Below are 19,447 nucleotides of genomic sequence, written 5' to 3' on the forward strand. Positions count from 1 at the left end.
CCATCTGGCTCTTTACGTGGATCCTAGGGCTTTAAACTCAGGCCCTCAGTTTTATTTTATATGTACCTTTACTCTCTCTAGTTCCAATTGTGGCTTTCTCTATGGAAGTGTACAAAGCTTAGTGTTTCAGTTGGTCTAACATCAGGGACATTCTGAAATTCTTAGGAGAATGAAAAGACCGTGGCTGCAGACCCAGGATTCCCTTAGCCTTGGTCTAATTCAGTAGCAGAACAAGGGAGTGAATGAGTTGGGTGGAGCTCTTTTCTGGGAGGTCAGAACTTTGGCCAAGGCTTCTCTGAGGCCGAGAGCTGCTGCTGCTGAGATGCTTGTCCGTGATATCGGGCCAGCAATTTCTTCAGAACAGACTGTCTGTGGTTTAGTCTTTCAAAACTGTTCTCTTAATGGAAAACACTTGGCCCAGCCGCACAGTGCTTTCCATATGCAGTCAGAAATCAGATTATAAAATCAAAATCACACTTGAGCAGGGATTACAGCTAACAGTAGAGGATCACTGAGTCCAGAGGTGGCAAATCAGTGGTACCCACACAGATGGTGCACGGGCAGACATTTCTAACAAATGATGCCATACTTGTGGGAAAGTTCCACTGTACGATCATGCTGCAGATATCACACCAAGGAACCATATACAATTACCATATAGCATATACTTACTTATGAGATCCACTATGGTGAAATGGATTGATAATATTACATTGTATATTTGCAATTTGCTAAAACAGTATACTTTTGATCTTTTCACCATATATAGACAAAGTAACTATGCAAGGTGGTAGATATGTTGTTTATTACCTTGAAACTGGTGACCATTTCTATCTATCTATTTGTCTACCTATCTGTCTATCTATCTACTTAATATTCATATTATACATCAATGCTTTTTTATTTTATCTTGATAAAATGGGAAAAAATAAGGCCAAGGAAATTTCTCTTTGCAGCAGATGACAGCCACTACAGAAAACCACAACCAGTCAAAATGCTGAGTTATAGAGCTCAGTCCTAATATATTTATCTATTAAACACTCCCATATGTAAGGCTCAGGTAACATTTCAGAAGAAGGGGTAGAAAGATAGTAAGATCCAGAGGATGAAGGAGTTTACTGTGAGACTCTTTTCTAGCAATGTCAGAAGATATACCCATAAAATTTCACCAACATGACTAACTAGATCTGAGATGCATGAGGATGACACAAATGGACATGAGAAAGTGAATGGGGAAAGTCCATGAGACTGGGACTGGCAGAGGTGATCCTCCCCAGAGAAGGTTGCATTAATTGGTTGTCCAGTGCCAAAAGGTCAGCTCTGACAACAAACATATAAGTAACATTGTATGTACTGAACAGGTTATGTCTAGAAATATGTATGTATGTACACAGAGAGACACACACACATACACACACACACACACACACACACACACACACACACACACACCACATATATATGCATGCAATAACTATTAGTGGAAAAAAAGGCCATGGATTTGAAGGATAGCAGGTAGGGGTATATGGGAAAGCTTAGAGGGAAGAAGGGGGTGGAAGAAATGTTATAATTATATTGTAATCTCAAAATAAAATTAAAATAATAAAAAAGATAGAACATATGAACGTTTCCATTAATGCTTAGCCTTTACCCATTCATGATTTCAAAGGAGAAGTATAAGAGAAAAAAACTGGGATGGCTCCTACGGTAAGAGCTTTCTAAGACTCTAGATTTTGTATATCTTTATGCCATCCATCCATCCATCTATCTTTATCAAATACCTACCATGTGACATGCCAGTAGTTGAGATGAATAATACAACAGTAGCCAAAACAAATGTGTTCTCTATAATAAGGCTTAACATTACCTCCTGAACAGTTGCAAATGTAATTGCTTTTCAACCCATGCTTTGCTGATTTCAATGGTCACGATACTCTACAATCTGAAAACATGTTGCACGGCCCTGGGGCAACAGAAAGGGCAGAGATGCTGAGACTCTTTCCAGAGAGAATTGCTTCTTACTGTGGGCTTCACAGAGTATAGGGCACTGTGGAAGAGGGAGCGAGTAAAAAGCTGTGCCTTGTTCTCAGAGGTCATTGTGGAAGGTAGGAGAATATGAGGGACTGAGGGTAGCCAGCCTCAATGAAAGAGCTAAGGGAGGGAGTGGTACTCTAGGATGAGAAGCCCATGGAATGCTTACTGGGGGAGGAAAGGCCTAGATGAACCACATACTGAAGAGGCCTTGAAAAATCAAGGAGAAGTATACCAACAATCATGATGGAAGTACAAAAGATATTAAGTTTTATTTATTGACTGTATTTTTTTCCAGAGCTTGTGCTAAGCATTTTAAATACACAATTTCATATTATTTCCACTTTGCAAAGCAAATTTTTTATCTTCATTTTGCAGGCAAAGATACTGAGCTATGAATTTATTATGTCACATGCAAACTGGAATGTCACTAAGAAGGGAGGTTATGAACCCAAGTCCTTCTGAGTCCATCATTGTTCATTGCCTTTGGCACTGGAGGCCAAAGCAAGGAGTCAGTGTTTGAGAGCAGCTGTTGCTCTGTTTCCCTGACCTTCAATCTGCGGGCTGAAGGGGCCTGCTGAAGGGGCTCTATCAATCCCCTGCTATCAGAAACTGCTGCTGCTGCTCAGTGAAGCAGGCCAATGAGCATTGCTGGGACGCCGCATAATCTCACATATTTTTGGAGAGGGTTCCTGATGTCTTGAAGACTTGCAAAGTGCCCACTTGCCCCATTTTTGAATGGACAGACTTAATCTGTCCTTCAAGTAAAACTAAAATAACACGCATTATTGGAAGTCAGTTATCCCCTCACCTCTCTTCTGAACTGAGCACTATTTAAAAAAATACAATCTTGATAGGCTTTGATGTCTAGAAATGTTTCAGTTCTATTTTATAGTTACGTTAGGTTGATTTAGTTATGCTTTTCCCATATAGTTAGACTCTGTAGAGACTTTGGTTCCATGAAGGCAAGTTATATGAAGCATCCAGCTCTGTATGCCCGACACCAAAGACTGCACCAAGAATACAGTGAAGCCCAGTTTTAGAATGTTCTTGGTTGTAATGATCTGTGACCTGGTGTTAATTGGGTTATAGTTCTGTCAAACCAAATTTAGCCTTCCACTTTAGACTCAAACAAAATGGCCAATATTAAATACAAAGGGACCTAAATATTATGTTGCTTTTTTTTCCTTTCATAAAGTATTTGGATGAATCAATGGTGGTATTTTGTGGCTCATTTTTTTCCAGCCCTTGAACTGAAGTTTCATTACTAACCAAATTAAATCCCAAAAATTTAATCCATAAAATATTTTCATGTAGACACCATAATGGGATTCATATTTGTGGTTTAGTATACCTAAGAGTAGCTCTGGTAAAAAAAAAAAATGACTATTTCTATTGATACATTCAGACCACAAGCTACCTTCCTATGATCTGGTTTCAATTTTTGAAATAAAATTTCCGCAGTGCAGTAGTTTTCTCTCTCTTCTGTTTCTTGCCTAGACATAAAAGAAAATAAAAATTGGGTCTGACCAAATGGCAACACTATATATTCCTATAAAATTCTGAAAAATCATTTCAAAAATAAATTTGAATTCATTTCTCCTGGAACAATAGCCTCTTCTATTTTGTATTTCTACCTGAATTTTAAGAAATGCAGTTGGCTCTTTCACAGGGCTCAAATGCTTGAGCCAAGGTTAAAAAATTAAAGATGTTTATTCAGGAGGGACAGGTTATAGATATAGTGCAACAGAGGAGCAGGGCAGTGAGAATACATGTGCTAAATATTTGGCCTTCGGGGACTAGAATGTTCAGAAACGTTTGCTGAAGTAATTGTCCCGGTATTTGAATGAATGGAATTCTGCTGGGCTGAGGTTTGCGTATAGGTGCAGCCAGACAGACACACTGGCAAATGCCAGTCCCAGGAGGCATCAAGAGCAAGCAGCATGGGTGCGCTTTGATAGGAGCCAGCTCCTGAAATAAAAATTGCCCTCTAAAATGGGTAGCAAGAAACCAGATCCTATGAAAAACTAAGTCCACTTCAGTCATTAATTAGTGTGGTCCCAGAGAAAGCATGCAGACACACATTGTCTACTTTTCCTCTCTCAAAATGGGATCACCTAAAAGCTACAGTAATAGCCAGCCTTGATTGAAAACATCTGTACTTTCTGTGCCTTATGGCTTATTTCATTGGATCCTCTCTAAGATCTCTGACATATTTTCCTTTATTTTCTCCTTCTCAAGGATGGGGAAACTGAGGTGACATAACTGGGAATGAAGAAAAGAGCTTAATTCTGGTACACTGACTCACCACTCAGAGGCAGCATTCTTCCTCTCCCCCTCCCCCCAGCAATTTAGTGATGAAAAAGGCTGATTTTCATGACAAAATTCAAAGAACTAACTTCAAAAGAACCCAGAGTTTGGGCACCTCCAAAAACTTTTGACAGTGGAAAAAGTCTTTATGAAGCTACACAAGAGCTGGAAAAATTGAGATAAATCTAAGCTCCGAAATAGGCTCAATTTAGCCATACAAACACAAGAGGTTGTTTTCTAATGTGTAATCTGTGGCATGTTGAGAGGTATTAATGCTGAGCAAAAAGTATTTCCTAGTTAATCATGTTTGGAAAAGGCTATTTTTAAACCCAATGTTATTTCAAGCCAAACAAATTACACATCTTTCTTTACTTCAGGATTTTCCAGGGTCTTTTATGTGTTTGTGGAAACCTCCAAGAAGATGATCGTTTATAGTGTGTTTCCCAAACTTACGTGATTCCTTTGTGTTTGAAGTACACCACGGGACTGAGTTTGATGGCACATGCGGGAGCAAGCACTGGGGCAAATCAAACCCTAGATGCTCTCTGCTTTCAGTCCCTCATATTTAGTTAGATTTGATGTTACACATGGCCAGGACCTGGCTGTCATAAAAGGTGAAGCCCAAGGATGGGAGATGTTAGGCAACAAACCTAAAGCGAGACAGATCAGATCATTTATTTCGTGCATGGCCCTTTACAAATGCCTTTTCATCGTGATCCAAGCTTAGGCAATCAGGGAACACTGTTCACATTTTCCTGCTATCAGAAGCACAGCTTGGGACTGTTGAGCAAGTTATTAGGTCAGTAATTCTTGAATTAGAATTAAGGGTCCTGTTTCACCAATGCCAAAATTTAGGTTCCCTTTGTTCTACCAAGTGATTTTTTTTTGAAATAAGATTTATTGTCTGGTTTAAGGAATTAACGTTTATGTAATGGACACCAGAGGAACATTCTGTTTCATGGATATGAATGCAGTTGTTGGAGTCATAGAGGGACATTGAAGCTGGGATGCACACGGTGGTTTTATTCACCATTTTGGACTTGGGAGGGCACAAAGCCAAGTGAACTAAAATGTCTAAATCTCTGGTAGATCTCTAGAGCTGGTAGAGAACAGCCTGCTCTCCTTCAGCTTGGCCCAGAGAGAAGCTTAATAAATGAGAGGATGATAAAGAGAGAAGGTGCAGACAGGGGAGCTTAAAAATCAGTAGGTCCTGGAAAATGAGGCATCATACCACGTATAGCCAAGAAATCAGTCAAGGTATGAGAAAATTTCACAAACGCGGCCACTTAAAACTTTCTTGTCTACAGTATGGAATTTTACATTGGGTTGTCAACCTGACACAATTCAGAGGCGCCTTGAAGAAAGTCTCAATGAGGAATTGTCTAGATGAGGTTGGTTTGCTGGTTTGTTTGTTATATTTACTGAGGCATAAATACGTCCTCATCATGGGTGGTACCATTCTCTAAGCAGGGCATTCTGGATTGTATAAGAGCAGAGAAAGTGATCTGAACACGGACACACACCCCTTAATTCAAGGCTCTCTTCTTTTGACTTTGAGAGTAGTCTAATTAGCTGCTTCAAGTCTTGCTGTCATAACTTTCTCAAAATGATGGATCCTGAATTGTGACAAAATAAATTCTCTCTGTCTTAAGTTGCTTTTCTCAGAGTATTTTATCACAGTGACAGAAAACAAAAGTAGGTACAATTTTATGTCTGAATAAGCAAATGTATAAGTAAGAAAATGGAATTAAATTTTTTCCAGGCAGAATTATTTATTTCAGCATACAGTCGGAAAATCAGAATATTTAACCTGAGGGAGATGGGTTAGGAAAGACCATAGAGAAAAGGAAAGGGAGAAGAAGAAGAAGAATGAGGAGAGGGAAAGGAAGCAAGTAAGAGAGGGAGGGAAGGGAGAAGGGAAGAGAGTAAAGGAGCGTGAGAGTGCAGAATGGGTTAAGAGGAGTGGGTCACACTAGTGTTTACCACTCTTCTAAGCTCCCTTCCAGAGCAGAGTTTCCCATTGAGTCACTACCCAAGATAGAAAGATTTATCAGACCAACTGTTATTTCTGCCTCAGTCTCATTATATGGATAATAATATACAGCTTGCCAAGGATCCAGGGACTGGGAACTGTGTAGAAATCTGACACCCTGAATGGAAGAGTCAGTCAACATTTCCTTAAATGACCAGAGAGTCCATGTGCTGTCAGATCACATCTCTCCACTAGGGTTTGAACTGGACTGTCTTCTCTGGCTTACAGTTTGAACACTTGGTCCTTAGCTGAGAGGTTAACTTGAAGGCTGTGGAGCCTTTTGGGACGTAGGACCAGGCCCGTGGAAGGAGGCCAGGAAAAGGGCCACTGTCGGGTTATAGCCACTTCTTTTTCCAGTCTAATTTCCATTGCTCCTTGTCCTTCAGGTAAGCAAGTCAGGAGGAGAGCATGGTTCTGATACCTTGGACCGAGTCCTGAACTGCCCTCTTCTGCCATCTGGAGTATGACTTTGAAACTCTGAGTCCAAATAGACATTTTTTTCCTTATAGGTTGTTTTCCTTATAGGTTGCATAGACACAAAAGTAACTAATAGACTTCATAAGTATCTATTTACTGTTATAGAAAATGTTGATATTGAAAATATGCAAATGAAAAACGCTGTGTTTTAATACAAGAGTAGTTACAAAAATAAGCTGCTGTCACAGTTTGCTGACCCCTGCTGGAATACAGTGATCATTACAGCTGCTGTTATAAAGCCTAATAAAGCTAGACTGGCAGGAAAAACACATTATGTTATTTGTGTACTATTAGCGTATCTTGTGAGCCGGTGAAATAGATTCGTGGATAAACACACAAGCCTTCGGTCTTTATGGCCCGAGTCAGTCCCTGGGACCCACACAGAAGAGAACATACTCCTCTAAGTTACCTCCTGGCTTCCACAGGCGCGTTTGTAGGGCTATGTGCACTTGGGCACATACGCACATGCGTGAGTGCTTTCGGGCATGCGCACACCCTAAAACATGTGCTTTCGGGCATGCGCACACACTTTAAAACAAACTTGTCATGTGCCAAACGTTATGCTTAAGGTCTTTCATGGATCTTAGCATTGCTTTAAGAAGCCAGTGAGTTGGATACTGCTATGCCTGTTTGGAGTTCAGTTGAGACTCAGGGAAGCTCAAGAGCTAGCCCATGGGACAGGAGCAACTTTTGAAGCCTGCCCCATGGCTCTGAAGTGTAAAATTTCAACCACGTTGTGCCACACTGAGATGGTGCCTCAAATGTCTTTCTTCAGTTCTGAAAAAAAGTGCAACTTTAAAATTGAGCTGCTCAGCAAGGAAAAAGATAAGGAGTGTAAAACGACTCCTTTAGCTTCTGCTTCCCAGAACCCCTGCTGCTGTCTGGTGGTTGTTGGGTAAGTCCTGAGGTATTTGACCTCTGCCTCTCTCTCTGAGCTCTGGCTGGCTCTTCTCCTTTGGATGCTTTTTCTCTGGCGAGCACCAAAGCCCAGGTGCACTGTGTGCAAGTGGTTATTGGCTCCTGGGCACACGCTGGCAAATTCCCTTTGGCCTAGACAGGGCTCCAGAATCTACCGAGGCCTGGCTGTGCTCACTGGATACTTTCGCCAGAAACAGTTGCTAATTGGGATGGCACTCTGGCATGTCTCTGCCTTGCAAGCTAGGTTTCCTGCCCTGGGCATGCCTGTTTTGGCTCAAGTGGGTTGTTTGGCTTTTCACTGTCAATTTAGATGTATGAGAGCAAATTTACAGTTCCCTTAAGAATTCCGGTTCCTTGCCATTGCCTGAAAATTTCAGTTCCCTATTCCATTCTGATCTCTCCTTTGAAGGTTCTAGGAGTTTCTCTAGCTCCTTTTCATTGCCTGTCTTCCCTTATGTCACAGTCTGTATATTTGCGGACACTCCCTCCATACATATTGCAATCTAACAATATGACAATATTGGTCATTGGGCCTTTAGGAAATAACTGGTCTAGAGCATAGGAATCTCCATAATGGGACTAATATCCTCAAAATGATGCTCCAGAAACTTCCTTGTCTCTTCCACCCTGTGTAGGCACAGCTGTAAATCTTAGTCTATGAACCAGGATGTGGGCACTCCCCAGACACGGAATCTAAAGGTGCTTTATTCTTAAGACATCAAAGTCTCCAGGCAAGTAGATTTCTGTTCTTTCCATACTACCTAGTACATAAAAATTTGTCATAAAAGCCCACATGAGACACCTCTGTAATGAACTATAGGATATTGCCTTATTGATTTTGTTATCAGCCTTTGGAACTGTAGATGAAATGATCATATGTGCCCTGAAGTTTTAGGATGTTGTCAAGTGTTTTCCAGACTTACCTGCCACAGAACACCCTTTAGGTGACTGTCATAAGGATCTGTTTCATAGGACACAATTTGAAAACTGCTTAGCAACTGGGGTTTTATCATCAAAAATTGCTTCAAAGCTGGGTGCGGTGGTGCACACCTGTAATCCCAGCGCTCTGGGAGGTAGAGGCTGGTGGATCTCTGTGAGTTTGAGTCCAGCCTGGTCTATTAAGTGAATCCAGAACAGCGAAGGCTACATAGAGAAACCCTGTCTTGAAAAACCAAAAACCAAAACCAAACCAAAACAAAAACAGCTGGCTCAAAAACAGGTGTCAGCATCAATGACCACAATCATCTATATCACGTGCCAGTTTTTTTTTGCTAAGCAATGTAATACACAATATCAGTTAATAATCACAATGACACTTTAAAATAGGTGTTGTTATACTGCTTCTTTTATATATATTTATAAAGTGAAACTTATAGCAGTTATTTAGTCAAGCTTGCATAGGAAACAAAACTCTTTTAGACCCCGAGCCTTCAGATAGCAAAGCCACACTCTCAATCCTGATCCCTTCCTTCCTACGGGTGTGAGTTTTCTCTGTGTCCAAAAACAGAGGAGAGGTCTTTGTCTTAGTCTTTTCCCGGAGACCATTCATTCCTCCCACTAGTTGTTGGCTGATCAATCCTGTTACAAAAGCCATCTCTGACTCAGTCTCAAATGCCCTGACAGATGTCCTCTGTCCTTGGTACTGGTCTTTCCCCCAAATCAAGTAATGATGGCAGTCATTTTGGGGATCTGCTTTGAAAGGACAGATAATCCTTAAAGTCTGTGTCCTGACGTGGTTTCCTGCCCCAGCCTGGCATTTCTGCTGGAATAAGCTATGTTATCACCCTGTATAATTATGAGCCCAGAGGATAACACATAAACACCTTCTAACTAGTTTTTTAAAACCAAGTCTCATGTGAAATGGGACTTTTGAGTCTGGGAAATGAAGAATCTTATCAGGTAGTTAGGACTAATCTTGAGTCATGCTGAGTTTCAGGTGAACCAGGTACAAATATCCCCCTAAGAACTGCTTTGTTTTTAGGTTGGTCTGTTGGACAATAATTACAGTTTGATACAGGGGACAGTGCAAAGGGAGACAGGGGAGAAGCATCTACTGCACCTGGACCAGACGGCAGCTGAACTAACAACTGAAGAAAGATGAGTTAGATGAAAAACATAGAAAACGGCATTCTATGTAAGAGGAAATGACATTTCGAGAAGAAAATAAGTGTAAAAGATGGGTTTGGGAAGCATGGTGATAGCCCAGGCACTGAGTCAGCTTGGAGGCCAGCAATCTGGATCATGAGAAACCTTGACTGTCAATTAGGTGATGTTAATTTTCTTCATATCAAAGAACTACTTGGAAATATTGGGCATTGATATTCTGATGTCTGTAATTATACATTGTGATAAAGATTAAAATAGAAAGCTGTGGTGTGGGGGCCTAGGTAGGAATATCTTGCATTGGCTCTCTTATAAGATGCTAAGAATGGAGTATGGAGGTTTCTGGTGGAGGGATGGGGAGGCAGTGAAGGGTTTGACTTGTGTTACTTACTTTTCCACTGATTTGATCAAAATCTCCAACAGAAGCAACTTTAGGGAGTAAAGGTTTATTTTGGCTCACTGTTTCACAGAGTTTTCTTGACCAGATTGTTGGAAGCAGCAAGACCCACCTTAAATCTAGATAGCACCTTTTGGTGCAGCTCACATGAAAGGTTATGGGAGAGGGAAACTTATTTTTTTGCCTGCTTGTCTTCAGTCTTCCTGGCATGTTTATCTACCCTGCTGCTGAGACATCCCTTTACCAATAGTATAACCAACTTCTCAACAACCAACTTCTAACAAAGACAGAAGGCCAGTAATTCTCCAGGAATCCCCCAGGCCACCAGTACCCGATGGGCTGCTAAGACTTCCAGTCTTAGGGATTCAATAGCTACTGGCTTCTCTGCCTCTCCAGTGTGAGACAGCCACTACTGGACAACTCGGGACAACATCCTGTGAACCAATACAATATAAATCTCTTTTTGATATTTAACCAGTTCTGTTGTTTTACAGAACCTTGACTAATACATTCAAAATTACTGTCTTATAAAATGCTGCCTTGGGGTGATAATTCAAAAGAAATCAAGGCTACTCAAATGATCTATAATAATTACCTTACAAGTGGGTGGGAAAAGTTAAGACATAAATCACTTAGTGTTTTCCACAATTATTTGTCACCCATTGAGAGACGTGCAGGTGGGATGAGCCAGGGGATGGTGACATTGGATTGTTAAAGGATGTAGCAGGCTGACTCAAAAATGACTGTGTAGGTACTGCCCTCCCAACATCCCCACACTTGTGAAGTGGCTGTTCCTTGATTGTGGTGCTGCCTAGTGATTTTCTTTTAGCAGATACTAGATGTTTCAATAGACAATCTCCATTTATAGAAGACTATGTACTCTCTCTCATTGGCTTGGATAATAAGGTAAATGGCATTGTTGACATGTCCCATGTAAGAAATAATTAAGCCAGCATGGAACTGAAGCCATCAGTCTAGAAGTTCCTAATGAATAAAGCCCAGTTAACAAATACAGCCTGGAAGAGGACCTTTCCTCAGTCAAGCCTTCAGATATGACCCAAACCCAGGCCAATAGTGATGCCATCTGAATGTAGAAAGCTCGGCTCAACTCAGTTCAGATGTGCTCTGATCCTCGACCTTTAGAAGCCATAAGATAATAACTGTGATGTTTGAGATGACTACACTTTGTTGTAAGTAACTAACAGAGTTATTAGCTCACTCCACGTGTGCTTTGCTGTTTAGAGAATAAGACAGGTCATTTTTATTTTTAAGAGAATGTATTAATTGAAGATTTTTAGATTGTCTTCGGATTCTAAGAGCAGAGTCAGATAACCCAAGATTTTGTCCTGACCCACTGCCAACTGGCATGACATCTTAGGAAAATCTTTCTCCTCTCCATGTCTCTGTTTCACCATCTTTCAAATGAAGATGCTGGAGTAGACTATTGATTTGTACAAACATTTTTCTGCTCTTCCTCTTTCATCTTCTCCTCCTCTTCTTCATTTTTGTGCTAGAGAAGCCTTTCAGCAAATTATGTCACATGTGGAAGTTCCATTCACAAAATATATAAATGTAGAGAGGCTTTAGTTGAAATCAGGTTGAATGTGGCCCTTGCTTCACCTCTCCATCTCTCCATGTCATCTCCTGAATGATCTCTTGGCCTTTTGAACCTTATCTGTAAGCTCCCGGCTTTAAGGGTGCCCATCAATTAGCCTCCTCAGCTTTGGAACTCTAAGTTCTAGCCAAAGCAAGCTGCCTTCAAGAGCACGCTCCTGTAAGATTTCTGCATCCAGCCACTTCTGTGATCGTCAGTGGCACAAGGCTATTCATGATGTGATGCCCACTGCTGGAGCTGTCTGGCTTCCTGTCCTCCCCAGCAGCCTCTCTCTGCTGTGCAAAAGCTCCTTCTATAGTTATCCTCACCAAACTTACACCTCCACAGGTGGCTTTATAATTAGATGCACACATTTTCATTTTAAAAATATTATCATTTTGTATACCAGTGCTTACACTCAGGGTTTGCAAGAATCTCTGGCTGGCAGATGGTCTGGGATGTTCCCTTCTGGTCACAGTATGTTGCTTCTGTAGGTGACACGCAATGGTATCGTGTTGCAAGGCTGCTCAGGATCCCCTAACACTGTGCTTCCCCAACCTTGTGTCTGTAGCCTTAAAATTTTGAATAATGCTCTCCCCCCAGTCTTGAGTTGCTTTCATTATTTTAAACTCACCAAGTGTTACCTTAACCCTGTTATATGCTGGGTGATAAAGCTCGACTTTTCCATTGCACAGTATCCACAGACTTGTCTGAAGCTGCTCGGTGATAATTCACTCATCAATCCAAGCCTGGCCTGTTTTACATAACTACTTGTTTAAAATGTAAATATGAGGCTGAGGAGATGGCTTATGCTGCCTGTTCAGAGGAGCTGAAGTCAGTTCCCAGTATCTAAGTGGAAATGGTCCCAGCTGCCTACAACTCCAGCTCCAGATCCAGGGACCTGACACTCTCTTCTGACCTCCAGGGGAACTTCTCTTGTGCACCTACCCCAACAGAGACACATGTGTATGTAAATAATTAAAAACACAATAAATACATTAAATATTTATGTAGCAAATAGCCATTACTCTGAGCTGTTTTGCTGTCCAGAAAGTTGGATCAATTCTTCAGACTCCCGTAGCACAGCAAGGGAAACAAACTTTGTGGTACTGGGCCTGCGAAGAAGCTCTAAATGATTTTAGTTTCTATCTTATGCAAATAACAAAGGCCTTGGTTTACACTCCTGAACAGCCTTGCCGGGCTTTTCATGCTGGGAGTGCGCAAGGTGATGTGCATCGGAATATTTTATGAGTGCATCAACTCACGAGTGTGCCATGTTGTGAAGGTCTGTCCTGCACACGGACAAACTTGCTAAGTCATGAGACAGACTTGTGAAAGAGCCGCACACCATGCCTTTAGAACCCAACCCCTGTTGTGTTGAGATCAGCAGCGCTCTCCGTATACCTTACATTCTGAGGGCCTGATGCCTGCAGCAGGCAGGTAAACTCTGGGGATAATGAAGTCTCTAAGCAGGGTGACAGAAGCCTGCTGCTCAGCACGGCCTGCATACCCTAATGGTTATTACCGGACTTGGACCTAGATTCCTCCTATCATCTATCTGCATGATATTGAGTAAGCTCGAAATTAGTTCACCCCAGGTTCCCACCATCTGAATAAATGGCAATGACTTTGGAAATAATAACCAATGGTAAAATGGTACATTGGTAGAGTACATGGCAAAATTTAGTTTGCTGGTTAGTTTTGATCATCACTTTGGTAGGATTTGAAAACTGGTCTAGAAACAAAGCTCTGAGCATGTCCATGAGTCATTTTCTAGATGAAGTGGGGAGCCCCACCCTAAGTATGGGTGGCATTGTTCCATGGACTGGGGTTTTCAGACTTCCTGCAAAGGAGGTGAGCACCAGCTCTGCATGGCTGCAGTGTGACCCGCCAGCTCCCGCTTCCCTTCCATGCCTGCTCTGCCATGACGGAACCCACAGAAAACTCTTCCCTCCCAAGTTGCTTCAGGACAGGTATTTTGTCTCTGTGACAATGAATTAAGTAACTAATGCAGTTGGTTTCACAATTATCCCTCCATCAAGAACATTTTTCACACATTCTGAGAGATGTTAGCAGAAACCTTCCTTCCTTTAGGGGAAGAGGTGACCTTTGGCTGATTCTGAAGCAAGCTATCTGTTTGCAGGGCTTATGAAAAACACCTTTGTCTCTTGGCATTCTATTTGAGGAAGGCTGAAGGACCAGCCAAAGCTATTTGAGTTATAGTGCCCACATTTCAGGACCTGTGAACTTCAGGAAATTTCAAACATCTGAGACTTCTTGGAATGAAATAATCTTTTAAAAATTTCCACTCACAAACAGAGTGAAAATACACATGGAAAGGATTTTCCGTTCACAACCTTTGAGTGTGGACATTTTGCTTTTGTTTAATGGTGTAGAGCAAAGATAGCAATGAGAGCACTGAACTCTAGGTGGCTCTTAAAGTCTTTTAACATGTGGGTTGTGATCCCTTTGTGGGCTGAAGGACCCTTTCACAGGGGTTGCCTAAAACCACCAAAAGACAGATATTCACATTAAGATTCATAACAGTAGAAACTTAGTTATGATGTTGCAACAAAAATAATGCTATGTTGAGGTTCATCACGACATGAAGAACTGTATTAAAAGGGTCTCAGCATTACCATGGTTGGGAACTGTTGGTCTAGGTTGGGAACCACTGGCAGAGAAAAAGGAAACAGAGCAAAGACTATTAGATTTGAGGATATAACTGAACAGTAGTCTGGTCACCAGGGTTAGAATCAGGTAAGTCTGAAGTGATCTCTCCTCCAAAAAAACAAAACAAAACAAAACAAAACAAAACAGCCAGCATGTTTTGTGTTGGAAGGAACCAGAGTTTGCAGGAGGCTAGTCTCACCAGACTTTCAGGGGGCTTTCCTTCTTGGAAAGGGGCCTTTATCTAATGTTGTCCACATGTTGAAGGTGTTCAGACTGGTCTGGGATAGGATTCAAGAGGATCCTCAACTCTCCACAGTGAGAGGTGTTTGAATAATAACCTTCCTCCGGGAAGATTTGGCAGAACCTGTAACTTGGAGCTTGTAACTGCTCTCTGACTATCTTCACAGGCTAGAGGATAGCTCTACTTTATTTCCCTAGAAGCCCCTTTAAAACCACACGTCCAGCTCTTCTAGCATTAAAAGATGCAGGGATGGCTCTGTTCTCCCATTCACAGCCCTTGCCTCTACAGGCTGGGAAAGCGTGTGCTGAGGTTTCTGTTGTGAAAATCACTAGGAATGACATGACTGCTACCCTCTCCTCTCTCTCCCTTCCTCCTTCCCCTGTATCTTCTGTCTCCCTTTCTTCCTCCCCCTCTGTCTCTCAGCTGAAACTGGAATGTTTCTGTTTCCAGGCAGTGGGTTGCACCACCACCAGCTAACCTTTCTGTGCATCATGAAAAATGATAGCTGCAGGGCTCCTCTGTGAAATCAAGAGGCACTGATGCCAGCTGGAGTCTTTTGTACTCTTTTGGCTGTTCCCCAAATGATACCATATAGGGTTTTACACATGGTTAGCCAAGCCTGACATCAGGAGGCAGTGTGGCACAAGAGACAAAACGGTGGGGCTTTACTTAGAAGGTTTGGGTTTGCAGCCAGTTCTGACTCTTTTATGAGAAGACCTGGGTTGAATTACTTAGCTTCCTTGAGCCTCAATGTTTCCGTCTATTAAATGGAGCTGTTAATTCACAATTCACGGTATTAGAAAATAGGTGAGATGCCATAGACAGTCTTCCCCATCACACGTGTCATGTTGTTAGCCCTGACTGTTAGCTATTTTGTGTCTGTGTTTGACTGTGTAGAGGGATTGTATATGGAGAGCCAACTAAATATTTGTAGCTCAAGTCCTACTTTTAAAACTGAAATAGCCTCAGTATGGAAAAGCCTTTGTGCTTTGTGCAAGCTGGAGATATTTTTTCATCAGGAACTTTAGTTTGTAAGTTCATGGAAATATGCAAAGAGAGATGAGAAGTGCTTTTAGTTCATTGCGAACATTAGAAAAGGTAGGATTCAGAGGGGCATTTTTTTTCTGTCAGCTTAAATTCCATTTCTAAATCCTATTCTGGTTATATGATCAGGCTATTGCTCTATTTATGGGTGGCCACAGTATGCCTGGAGGGGCATATTTTGTCAGAAAGGAAGTGCTTTGCTTCTGAGGGCTATGCAAGAAGCTGACACATTGAAAACGAACACAGCCTCTGAACAAAGACATGGGCTTAGACTCTGGCCATCACTTAAGTCTTAGGACCCAATATCTCTTCACCATAGGTCTCTGTCCCAGAATACACCAATGCTTCACAGATGTGCTGTGGTCATTTGGTGACAATGCCAAGGAGGCATCAAGAGCCTAGAGCTTATACATTGGTTAACTATATGCTGCCTATGGCTGTCACTGACATTGACTGAAATAATCAACCTTCCTGAAGCCTTGAAAATTACTGTTTCCTCTTTTTTGGGGAGGAACTGTCCTTACTCCCATAGCTGTTGGAGTTTAGAACCCTTATCATGGGTCAAGAGCCAGCCATATCTATATCAGGTGAGTGCCACAGAGCCCTGGGAGAGATAACTCCTCACTCTCTTTGTATGAATAACAAAGCTGACAGCTGGAAACTGTCACCTCTTGAGACAGATAAAGAACATGAAGCTAGGTATTTTGAACAAAGCAGGGGCTGGGCGGCTGACAACACGCTTTCCAGTCCTCTCTTCTGTTCACACCATGTGTGCAATCTAGAGAATATTCACACTCTATTCCCCCTTCTTTCTCCAGATTTGGTCACTTTCTTGGCATGTACAAGGGCAAGACACACTGCTTCTTATGTCCTGTAAAAGGCATGGTTCATATGTCAGGAACACTTTCCATCAGTTTACTTAGACTGAGCAAGCCTCTGCCCAGCCCTGATTCAGTTTGTTCTGTCTCAGAACAAGGCGATGAGGTTGGGGGGCGGCTTTCATTTCTAAGGTGCACACAGGAAAGTTCTATAAAGCAAGGAAAAAAGGTCCACAAACACATTAAGAAGAGGCGTTCATCCTTAAAGAGTTCCCTGTCCAGCTTGTCTTCTGATGCAAAGCATTTCCAAAGAGTCACCAGTGGCTCAGCACTCCAAAGCCAAGCACTTGAGCCTATAAATGCCTGAGGACATTCTGGAGTCACAACTCCACACATTCACATCCAGCCCTAGGCTGCCACCTTTTTCTTCTAATGGTGCCAACATACCCTCCTGCTTGTAAAATGCCTGCCAGACTAGCAGACACTCTCAGATTGGGCAAGATAAAAAGACAGAAACTGTGGGGGAAGGTAAGCAGAACACTCCCAAACTGGGTAAGTGGTGCTTTTCACCTCAAGGGTAATGGCAGCTTAGGGCCTGACAGTGATTGCCTAGTTGCTGATCTGAGCTTTTTATTCCTTATTCACTCATATAAGGCAGCTGTTGTCCCCATTTTAAAGAAGTAGAAACTAAGGTCCACAGAGGTTACATATATCCCTGGCACACTTTTTTTTTAACTTGGCACTAGTGGGAATGCCCAAGTTACTTCAGGGGTCAAAGCCTGATCTCTTAATCCCCCTGTAACACAGATGGCATAGGAGAATCTCTGTGCTCTTTCCCAAGTTCTCCAGGCTTCTTATATCTAGAAATTGTGTTACCAGAGGTTTCTGGGATGAAATGTGAATATTGAACAATGTAGGATTCAGATGGCTCCGAACCTGCAAAACACACAAACGCTCCACCTGAGGTCTGTGGAGGCTGGCACCCTCCCTCAAGAGCCCACAGGCGTGCCCACCAGTGTCATATCTGTGCCTACATCTCATCTCCTCACTCTGATATCCCAACTCTTATCTTTCCACAGATCCAACACTGTGAGGAACAAATTGAGGGGGTACTGAAAACTGTCAAGTGCTGCCACCGTTTGGATGTAGGACTGTGTTCTCCCCACTACAATACTCTCATTCTACCCCATGGATGTGAGCAAACATCACTTTCAAACACTACTTTTCTAACACTCAAAAGGAGAAAAAATCCACAGGTGTGAATCAACTATTTAAAGGGTTAAGAGAAAAAAAGTCTTACATTTCCTCCAAAGAAAGGCACAGACAAAAACTTTACCAAAAGTTCCTCGGAGTGGTGACTATTGACAGATCCACACCAAATACACGATTAGAGGAGGGCAAGCCGGGAATAACCGGGCACATAGGATCACACCCAACAAAACACTCTTTTATCGGGCTTGGAAATAAAACAGAAGTCTTGTAGTTACACAGACACAACATACTCGGTACCACTAATGCCAAGAACATATAAGAAAGCCCCTGCGTGATGGGATCAACAGACTTACCTTTTCCTGGTCAGGGAAATGTAGGTCGCTGGATGTACCGGCTCCCTGAAGAAGTACCTGGTCAAAGCTAGAGTGAGTTCTCAAGCACTCAGTCCTAGTGTCTCCCCAGCCACTGTCTTTGTGCCCACCAGAGACCAGGGTGTGTGTCTGCGGGGAGAGGCGTGTGACAGTAGGCAGGCTGTGGCCAGAGCAGCCAGCTTTGGCTGGCTTATATAGGGAGCTCCTGCCTCTGTAATGGGACGCCTCGCCTCCAGACATCCTTTCCCATTTTTTTTTTTTCAGTTGGTGAGTTAAAGGCACAGCCCTCCCAGCGGAACAGGGTTAGCTCATGAAAGACGCACTCTCTCCAGGCACTCAGCCAGCTAACGGACCATTTGCATACAATTTATAGTGAAAAAAAAAAAAAGTAGAATTCCAGCTTCCTCCACCCCCACAGGGTAGTTGTTAGCAACTTTTGATTTTTGCATTGCTTCACAAACGAGTATTCTAATTGTGAAACAGAAGCCCTGGGAGAAGGAGCAAGAAGGAACGGGATCCTGGCTCTGCTCCTGGACTCCAGCAAGCTGGAAACAAGACCTGGGCTCCCTTGGGCTCTGGGCAGCAGCTGCGGGGTGGCACCTCAGAGAAAGCCCAAGGGCTGAACCCAGTTCCTGGAAAGAGGAGATCGAGAGCTGAGCAAGCCCTGGGCAGTTCAGGTTTCACTTGGCCAGCATGGCGATAACCTGATTAATTCCCAGCAGGTGGGGACCATACCAGGCGCTTAGAGGAGTGGGCTTTTCTGATGTGGGAGCCAGCCATACCCAGCTGCCTGGAGAAACCATTATCCAGATCCCAGGGTCCTGCAGGAGCCACTTTTTGACATTGTTTATGCCAAGTGCTAAGTGCCTTCTACTTAGCAGGGTCTCTTGGGGTGTCTCCTGAGCTCCTGGAGCCCCTAAGTGTTGAATGCAGACCTTTTGTTTTTCGTTAAAGAAAAGCGGTAATACATTTCAAAAGGTAACAACTTTGAGGTTGAAGATTGACACCAAACTCTGAGTCCTCCCTGGTTTTGGTCCTTGGTGTGTTAGAGCATCTCCAAAGCACATGACAGCATTTGAGGGGCAGAGAAGGAACAGGCACCCTGATGGGAGGCACTATGGGGCTTGTATGAGACAGTACTTGTAGCTTGCAATTTGGAGTAGTTTAATGTCACTGAGGGACTGTGCCTGGGAAGCATTTAGAACTCGTGTCTCTGTGACACATTA

General features: G+C 42.6%; 1 protein-coding gene across 3 annotated transcripts in view; it reads right to left on the minus strand.

Annotated features, from left to right (window-relative positions):
• The window catches only part of Tnc (tenascin C), an 85,693-nt gene extending 67,326 nt beyond the window's left edge, over positions 1-18,367 (minus strand). For all 3 annotated transcript variants that reach the window (XM_055611713.1, XM_055611712.1, XM_055611711.1), the window contains exon 1: positions 18,204-18,367. The gene's annotated coding sequence lies outside the window, so the exon portion shown is untranslated. The remainder of the gene's footprint in view (positions 1-18,203) is intronic.
• Positions 18,368-19,447: the final 1,080 nt, after the last annotated feature.

Source organism: Psammomys obesus, unplaced genomic scaffold (genome assembly GCF_907164565.1).
Source record: "Psammomys obesus unplaced genomic scaffold, mPsaObe1.curated_primary_1811, whole genome shotgun sequence".
Classification (NCBI taxonomy): Eukaryota; Metazoa; Chordata; class Mammalia; order Rodentia; family Muridae; genus Psammomys; species Psammomys obesus.